The sequence below is a fragment of the Notothenia coriiceps genome, unplaced genomic scaffold (genome assembly GCF_000735185.1).
Source record: "Notothenia coriiceps isolate Sejong01 unplaced genomic scaffold, NC01 NC01_scaffold00004049, whole genome shotgun sequence".
Taxonomy (NCBI): Eukaryota; Metazoa; Chordata; class Actinopteri; order Perciformes; family Nototheniidae; genus Notothenia; species Notothenia coriiceps.
The window spans coordinates 512,443-522,517 of record NW_011336750.1 but is presented as its reverse complement, the minus strand read 5'-3'; positions in this window follow the sequence as shown (position 1 = coordinate 522,517).

Here is a 10,075-nt window from a genome sequence, read left to right as displayed (position 1 = left end):
GCATCTCAATTGGGTTGAGGTAAGGAATGACTGGGCCACTCCAGAAGGCGTATTTTCTTCTGTTGAAGCCATTCTGTTGTTGATTTACTTCTGTGCTTTGGGTCGTTGTCCTGTTGCATCACCCATCTTCTGTTGAGCTTCAATTGGTGGACAGATGGCCTTAAGTTCTCCAGCAAAATGTCTTGATAAACTTGAGAATTCATTTTTCTGTCGATGATGGCAATCTGTCCAGGCCCTGAGGCAGCAAAGCAGCCCCAAACCATGATGCTCCCTCCACCATACTTCACAGTTGGGATGAGGTTTTGATGTTGGTGTGCTGTGCCTTTTTTTCTCCACACATAGCGTTGTGTGTTCCTTCCAAACAACTCAACTTTGGTTTCATCTGTCCACAGAATATTTTGCCAGTAGTGCTGTGGAACATCCAGGTGCTCTTTTGCAAACTTCAAACGTGCATCACATGTTTTTTCTGGACAGCAGTGGCTTCCTCCATTTTATGACCAACTTATGCAGAAATCCAGGTAATTCCAAAGGGTTCACATACTTTTTCTTGCAACTGTATATATATGTATGTATATATATGTATGTATACATTTAAGCAATAGCTCACGACAGGCCGTGGTATATGCTCATTATATCACAGCTAAGGGGCGTGGTTCGGCCCGACGCGAAGCGACAACCCCCTTATACTATACCCCTATACTTTTTTTTGTTTTTTTTTGTTTTTGGGTACCTGGCTGGCGCCCCCTAGCAGCGGCGCTCATATTTCAGCAGCGGCGCTGCGCCGCCACTATTTGTATATAGGGGAAACACTGAACTCTCCCCCAGTGTTCCTAATTTCATATTTGTTCCTTGATTTATATTCAACATTCCCAAAGGAAATTGAAACTCCATATTTCCCGAAAACTGCTGCTACACTTTATCTCAGTTTTTCTCTTCTTTACAACATGTATACGATGGGAAATACATACACACAATGTATTTCTCCTCTTAAAATAAAGATATTTAATAAAGCACAGATCATCACAAGATGGTACTTTTATTTGTTCTGTTTTTTTTTTTTGTGAATGGAGGAATTCATTTTATTCAGAGGACACCTCTTTTTGGGGGGGATTAGGACAGGGTTTGAAATTCCTGTATTCTATAGACATTTTTGTTTGTTTATAGATTTATTTTTACATTTTAACAAAAGACTTAACTATTTTCCTACTATTTTATTTACTAGTGTGCTTCAAACGAAAGACTTGTTTGCAAAGTGTATCACAATTTTTGTAAAATCCTAAAACAGACGCAGGGATTGGTCATGTTTCAGTTTTCTCTAATTCTAAAACTCCATATTTTAATTCATTCATTCAACTACTTGTCACATTCAGAGTGAAGAACCGAGTGCAACACAATAAACGGCAGAGGAGACACTGTTTGAAAGTGTGTGCTTGTATTGTACAGTATATATATATATATATATATATTAGCATAGGAACAGCGGCTGTTAACAAGTGCTCCTCTCTATGATAATAATAACACATTTTATTTGTAAAGCACCTTTCATTGCCAAAAAGTAATCCCAAAGTGCTACAAGGGGCGGAATAGAAAAAAGAAACAAGTTTAATCAAAGGCTTTTTTTAAAAGAAAAGTTTGTAGGCCTTTCTTGAAGGCGTCAGTGGTCTGTGGAGTCCTCAGGTGGTCTGGGAGGGAATTCCACAGGTGAGGAGCAGCTGCACAGAAAGCCCGATCCCCCATGGGGCGCAGTTTGATCCTGGGGGGGCGAAGCAGATGGTTAGTTGTGGAACGGAGGTTGCATGTGGAAGTTTGTGATGAGAGTAGTTATTTGAGGTATGAAGGAGCATTCCCGTGGATGCACTGATGGGTCAGCAGTGAGATCTTGTATTTGATCCTGAATGACACAGGAAGCCAGTGAAGAACGGGTGTGATGTGATTGTACTTTCTCACCCTCATCAAGATCCTAGTGGCACTGTTCTGTATGTATTGGAGCTTCTGAAGGCTCCCGCTAGGAGTCCCGATGAGGAGAGCGTTGCAATAGTCAAACGTTGCAGTTGTCAAACGTTGCAGTAGTCGAGCCTTGAGGAGACTATTACGTCATTCACACAAACGGTGTTTCAGGGCCGGTTCGGAGCTGGTCCCGGAGCTTGAAAAGCACCGGGTTTTCCTCTTCACACCGCAGCGGAGCAGCCTCTTAGCTCCGGAATCCGGTTTATTTCAAGCACCAAAAAATTGTCCGGCCAGAGCAAAAGCACCACATAAGTCACGCTTACGTCGAGGCGGGGGCAGGGGCAGAGGTGGGATCAACTCCTGAACAACAACAAAAAGCCGGCGTTTTATCCAGTTTGTACACAACGATGGAGAAACTTAACAAGCAGCAGTGGTCCACTGAAGAGACCAGCTACCTACTGGGAATCTGGTCTTCCGAAGAGGTACAGAGGAAGCTGGAGCACCATCGGCCATTGTTGTTGTTGTCGGTGTCAGCTGTGAGGGGTTTCCGCGCGGTTTGGCTTTATGAAGCAGGCACGCAAACGGTTACGTCATGACGCAAACGATGACGCAATGACGCAGCACCAGTCGGACTTTGGGCAGTGTGAAAAGAGCCGGAGCTAAACCGAAGAACCGGTTCTGAACCTGAAAAGCTCTAGCACGGAGCTTGAACCGGAGTTGCGTTGGTGTGAATGAGGTATCAGACATAAATAAAAGCACAACAATCAATATGTACAAAATAACAGTCACTTCAATATCTTTGTGGTCGTAATAATAAGGTTTCCTGAGATAAAGCCGCACACAATTTGCGTATGCCGGAAACGTCAAACACACCAAACAAGTAGCGACAGCCGAAGAACCCGGGACGTGCAGCTACACCGTGCGTAAAGACACTCAACACTTTCCGTCTTTCCGACCGACTGCAGCCGTCGAGTAATGTCTGGTGGTCCCCTCAGGGAGACCGGAGGTTGATTCGTCCTCTTCTTCCGAGCGACTGCGGTCTAGGTAGCTTCGCGCTCTACGGACCCCTACCTCTTTCCGACCTTAGAGGGGTGACGCGTGCTGAGCAGGACTGCTCGAGCGTTTCAGACGTTAGTATTCGTGTGAGGACACCGAGTACATCGTATTCCGTATATAAGTTTTACCGTAGCTACTTCTCCCGGGAAACGATGTACTCCCGTGTGCGGCTCACACATCTAAACGTCTGAAACCTCCGACAGTCTGTCCACACGGCGTCACCCTCTAGGTCGAAGAGGGTAGTGGCGTCGTAGAGGGAAGTACAAGACCCAGCTCGGAAGAAGAGCGACGATCAACCTCCGCGTCTCCTTTGGGGACCCCACCAGACCCCATTTACTTCCGACGCTCAGTCGTCCGAAGACGAAGTGTGAGTGTTCTTTACGCACGTGTGTAGGCTGCACCCGTCGTCTTCGCTGTCGTGCTTGTTTCGTCGTGTTTGACGTTTCCCATTAGGAATTGTGTGCATCTGGATATATTGATCAAAGGAACGTAGTGCTACAGCAGGAACACAGTGCCTCAAAGGAAGACGACTCTTTATTGTTTAATGTACAACTTTTGCGTTTTCAACACAATAATTTTCTCAATATCCGGTAAATTGTCTTAGTTATATAAACGGCCGACCTTTCCGGGTCTANGATAAAAACAAACAAAATAAACAAAAGTTGAATCAAAAGCTTTTTTTAAAAGGACTCCACAGACCACTGACGCCTTCAAGAAAGGCCTACAAACCTCTCTTTTAAAAAAAGCTTTTGATTCAACTTTTGTTTATTTTGTTTGTTTTTATCATGCACCTTAGGATTGCTTTTAGCAATGAAAGGTGCTTTAAAAATCGAATTTATTATTATTATTAATATGGCATTAAAAGTTCCTTGCAACATTTCTGCTAAAGAGCTTCTTGTGTGAGCAGGTTAAGTGACAATACTTTTTTGAAACGTAAGACCTACTTTTAGCACTCGGTATGAATTACTCTTAGAAAACAAACTTGTTGGGAATGACATGCCCTTTTATTTTTTGTCATTTCACCAAACTTAGCCATTTAGGGGCTACTTTAAGCTTTAGGATGTTTTAGCAATGCACCCACTGGTTTTTAAAACTCTTAAATGTAGCTGTGTGTCGAAATCTATTTGACTTAACAGCTATTCAAACTGAATCATACTCCTACAATAATTTATTTTGTCAAATATGAATCTGGGAAAGGATCTTGAACACTAAGTTAATAAGCTTTGAAAACCTGCCTCCTATGGTGTAACAGCTCCTTTAAAGGTCTATGAATATAAATTGCATCTCAGAAGAAAATTACAATGCAAGTCAGGATTCAGGACACTTCTGCATTACTGCTCATGAATAGCATGTCAATATATTTTCTACTTACATGCTTTACAATCATTTAAATGTATTTTGCTCAAATATCAGCTTCTTACTCCAACCGTAGCCCATCACTTGTTGTAACAATAACATACCTCAGCCCTTATGTGTTACTGTTGAATGTAACAGCTAATATGCAGTTGATTTACAGTAGAAATGTTTCTCTAGCCTTCATTGTACATGTCTACCTCAATCCACAACATCAATCCATATGGTCAATAATATATCCAGGTCCCTTTCTTCAACTTCTCCAAAGATCTCAAAAAAATGTCCAACTCCAGGGAAAAACAGAAGATATTTGGGAAATTGAGACGAAATTAGATTTGTCATGGTCCATAATCAATAACAATTTACACTCTTTGCTGTTGATTTTGTGTCATTAGGGGGTCCCCTAGTACATTTAGATTTTGGGAGTGGCTAACAACATAAGCTTAACTTTTCTGTAGTCTCTGTTATCAAATTAATTCCGCCTTGAGAAAGACCAGAATCTCAACTGTTGAAATTTGTTATAACAGAAAAACGTGTTCTAAGCCATTAAGGAAGACTTTAACAAAGCCACACAAAAAAAACAAGTACCGAGACTAACAAGTTAAATTCTGCAGCTTCTAAATGAAATAGATGTTGTTTTTAAAGGAAGAATCTGAGTATTCATTTATTTAAAAATACAGCATGGGTTAACACCAGTTATCAAAGAACCCATAAGAAATAATTGCGTGAGGGGTGGAGACATAATTGCTGAGCTCTCGTGATCTTCCTTCAGGAGGTTAGCCATGCTGACAATGTCAAATCCCCTCTTTCATCTTCCACAATTTTTTCAGGTTCATTGCAATACACATTTACAGTTCGCAAACTGCTGAATGAAATGACGGAGACAATGTTATCTGAAATTGAACTCCGGTTTGGTGCATGAGAGTTCCTACTATCGTCAGGTAGAGATGGGATTGACCCTGAGAGATAAATGGAGCTGTGTAATTGTGTGTCTTTATCAGGTCCAGGCAGCCTGGTGCGGGAAGAAGTCATCAGGGCTGTGTCCTTGTCATCTCTCCATGAATGGCACGCTGGCCTCGATGCCAAAGTGGCCTCATGGCACTGCGACAGGAAAGGTGCTTTTAGGGTCTTTTTTTCACTGATGTTTGTGGGATGGCACAATTTAATTTAATTTAATAATGTTCACATCAATAAGCCGCAGTTTTTGTGGGATAAAATATGTTATCCCACAAAAAGAAAGGATTGCACTTGCTGGATTAAGTTTCCTCCCCTGGTTGAAGAGACATTTTCAAACAGTTATGGGACTAGTCTGTCTGTGAGCTGCATGGAGCACTCTGATGTAAACATAGACATCTTCTGTTATACCTGTTCTTCCTAATGGAAACCCCCCCGTCTGCCCTCACTGGTATTTCAGCTGATTTAACCCATTACTACTTGCTTCTTGTGCTCAGTCACACACACGGGAAGCAGCCATCATGTTTGATGCATGTGATGTGAGCTGACAGCGAAACACTTAGTGTTCGCAGGAATATTCAGGCCAATGAGCCGCTCGGGCTGCCAGCAGGGCCGAGGCGCAGCGGAAACAGGATGCTCCTTCTGCGCTGTGTTAGAACACTGTCCTGAAGAAAAAAAAAGGAACTAGGACATTGCAGCTCCCTCACTGAGAGAAGCAGGTTGTGTTGCTGAAACAAATGACATCATCGAGATCCCTGTGTGGACGGACAGACTAAATCAATAATGGATAAGAAAAGCGAATGATGCGGAAGAGAACCTGCTGTATAGTCTTGGTATTTCCAGTGCTCAAATAGATTTCAGCTGAGATCTGATTCCCAGTATACTGTGTACGTCATTATATTGTATATAGCACTTCTTTTGTTCAGCTCTAATCTGTTTGGTACAGATATCTTTTGCCTCCTTACTGTCTAGCTTATCTGTACCTGAGTAAAGGTGACAGGCCATTTTTCTTGCAGCCAAAGCCGTTTATTTCAAAATCCCTCGCTGCTTGAGGATTCTGTGTAAGGATGGAAACCATTTGAATGGTAAGAAGAAAACAAAGGCCTATTCAGACCACATTTATTTTCCATTAAATGTCTCAAAACTCATGGGTTTTCTCGTATGCAAAGTAGCACTTCTCAAATCATCAATCGATTTTTTTTAAAACATAACCAACCCTTTGGATAGATTATCTTTGTAATAACCCAGCTTTATTCCTTAGTATCAGCTGATTGCAAAGACACCAATGAGATCAACATAAGCATGATTAGGCTATGAGCAGCTAGTCTTTTTCATAACTCGTTTGAGGGCCTCATTCCACTCCAGCTTGTCTTTGAGATAATGTCCTATTTAATTAGAAATTGTAGATATCACATTGTTTTTTAATGAGAGGAGCACTTTACCAGAGCATATGAGGCATCAGAGAATCGTACACAAGAAGGATAATGGCTGCATGCGAGGGCTTGAGGGAGTCAGACGTGATGCTTTTTCGCTCAACTGCCCTTTATTCCCTATTCTCTATTCTCAGAATGCTTTCCTCCAATATATCTTAACATGGAGAGAGGGAGCACTAAAGGTGTAAAGTCTCACATTTTCTCATTACCATATCTATTTTAATGTGTTTCCAATATCTCCTTTTCTTTTAACTCCTCACACATGTGCATACACAAACACAGGATAACACTGCGTTTCACCCTTGTATAATCTCTTTTGTTCTGTGATTTCTGTCTAGGGTGGTATCAGCAGGGTGGTATGCAAATGCAATGTGTTTGCTTGGGGAGAACATGGGAAGAGAGCGTTGAGCCATGAAAGCTGCGTGGGGCAGGTTTTCAGCAGGCCTCTTAATTCCTCTGCCAGCTCAGCGGCACGCTCAGGGGCTTTGACCTTTTACCGTGTCACTGTCATGGAGCGGAAGGACGCAGAAATATATGCCTTTCTCAGACCAGAGGGGTCATGAAAGCACCAAGAATCCCCAGATTTGTTTCTCTCTATGTAGCCAGCCCCAGGTGAGGCCACTGAAACACACCCAGAACAATCTGAAGTTATATTGTAGAGTAAAGGTTGGTAAATGCATCTCTGTATGCATCTCAGTTAAATAGGCCGGTTAATGACTTGTCAGTTGACAAAGGTTAATGTATGATGTATCAGTGGAGCAAAGGGTAATCTATAATAGATATACCTACTTAGGGGAAAGGCATGCACATCTTATATTTGATTAGCAGCGCCAGCTAAGTGGAAACTATTCCAAGAGCTTAGTATTATTTAAAGATGTTACCAGGATTGTAAAAATATGGAATGGTCTGCCCACTCTGTTCACAGGGAGAAATCTAGAGACAATTAAAAGTTCTCTTTTCATTCTGGTTCCCACCAGTCATCATCTCTCTGACTTTCTTTCCTCATTCAAAAACACATTGTTGTATCTGGGGCAACAGCTGCACGCATTATGGCTTTCTTTCTCTCCAGGGAAAAATGTGTTTGCTTAAATACATTTTTAAATGGGATTTTATGTGATACAGTTAAATCATGTCTGTAATAGTTTTTAGTTTAATTTAATAGGGTTTAGCCAAGAGACATAATTAAATAAAACATTGTTTAGAGCAGTCTTCTTTACACCACGATGTATGTACAAATTAAACAAACAACTATAGTGTAACAATTTTATTAGTTAGATTTTGTTGAATGTTGTTACCTTTTATGGCACATTTCCACTGCAGCGGGTTAGCCCCGTTTAAGCGTCCCTAAGCGTCCTCGCTCAGGCCTCGGGCTGCCTCGCTGGCCGTCCGAGGCCGTGGCGCATTTCCATTACAGTTTAGGACCTGGGGTAGCAACGCAGTGTAGGCCGCGGGGCATCTGTGCAGAGACATCCTGGAACACTTTCACATTTCGAGTTGTTCCGTCGAGCTCCCGCTGGATTTTATCATCCCCAATGAGATGTAGGAACGTCGTCACCTCCTCGGTCGACCACGGTGTGCTTTTCTTTGACGTTGCCATTTTTGTAGCTCCTCCGTTTACAAAAATGCTGTGTATAAAAATGCTGCAACCTTGCTTCTAGATATATATGCGACGCTAGGGATGATCTCGCGCGCAATCTTGTGACGATTCTCTCTGACTAATCAGCAGTCGAGAGTGTTGACGTCACTAGTTCAGCCCTGGCCCTGGCCTGATAGAACCACGATTTTATGGGGCCGGAAAAAGAGGGGAAAAGTACCCGCTAGCCGGTGCTACGCTATATGGAAAGGCCACCAAAAACTGGCCTGGCCGCTTGAGGACGATTAAGGACGCTTAAACGGTGCTACCCGCTGCAGTGGAAATGCGCCATAAGACAGCCATGCTCGCTTTTTCCTTCTTAACCATTTGTATGCTAAGTTGATCTAAGCTCGTGGCAAGAAATGTCAAACAATTCCTCGCAAATATAATTAACACATTCAAATATAATTAACACATTCAAATATAATGCCATTAACCTTTATTTTTTAAATTGCCATCTGCAAACTTTTTACAATTCGAGTAGTTTAGAGAATTACCAAATTCTCAGTAGAAAAATTCAGGAGTCAGCCTTGGTGTGTCCGTTATCCTCTCTTCCCACGCCAAATGTAAAGTGGGTATTAAGAATTGAAGCTGTGTAGATGAATGAAGAAAACATGCTATATACCTCAAATGATTTGTACTCAGAGGTGTGAGATATTGACACTGTCGACGTAATGATAGGAATCCTGTCAGGATGTCGGAAGACTTGCTGCTAATAGGACCTGTGCTATCATGGCGGTGGCGCCCTACAGGCTCTAAAACGTCGATGACAGCATTGTGACTTGAATAAGAAATGTCCCTGTGAGGTGCGTGGCTGGAGCCATCAAACTGTGATCACTTGTAGTTGCAGGCAGAGGATAGATAAACCCAGGCAGTAGCCCCTGACAAGGTGCTGACAGATACTCTGCTGCGCCCGCACCACCTTCCTGTGATTTGTCACCTCACCGACACCATTGTGTCACCACTTCAGGGGGGGAATAAATAATAATTGACACTTGTCCTGGTTTGAGAAAAAACAAATGATCATATTCTTTTAAAGACAATCACTCATTGCAAGTTGAATTTTCTCTGATGACTCAAACCAACAGCAAAAATTATGATTTGTAAAGACATTTTCTGGAGACAAAATATTAAATAAATAGCATCCAGACTGCATATCTATTCAGAAGAACCTTGTACTTGATTCCTTACAATTACATTCTTGATTTAATTTGCATTGTACAGGTACTTGCATTCAAACAACTTATTATTTTGTTTGAGTAAATAACAATAGAAAACAAATTGATTTTTGGACCTTTGGATGAAAGGGTTTAGAAGGTTCAACAACTTTGAAATTTGAAGAAATATGTTCCAATAGTAACATTTGAATATTGATATGACTCTTATATATGCTATATCTGTCAAATATGAGGCAAAAGCTAGCATAAATACTGGAAGCACACTATATAAAATGTTAATTAGCGAGCTTTAGAGATGCTGGCAGGCAGATTTTGTTGGCTGTGGACCAAGCCAGACTTGATGTTTACCCCTTGTATCAAGTCTGAATGCTAAGCTGCTGGTTAGTTTTGTAAATACCTTACAGTTACAGAGAATTGTATCTGCATTCTCGTATGATAAGTAAGAGAATAAGCGCCGATCCCAAAACGTCAAACTATTCCTTTAACGCTTTGGCTTTTTGATCCTGCCTTGTGAGCTGAGT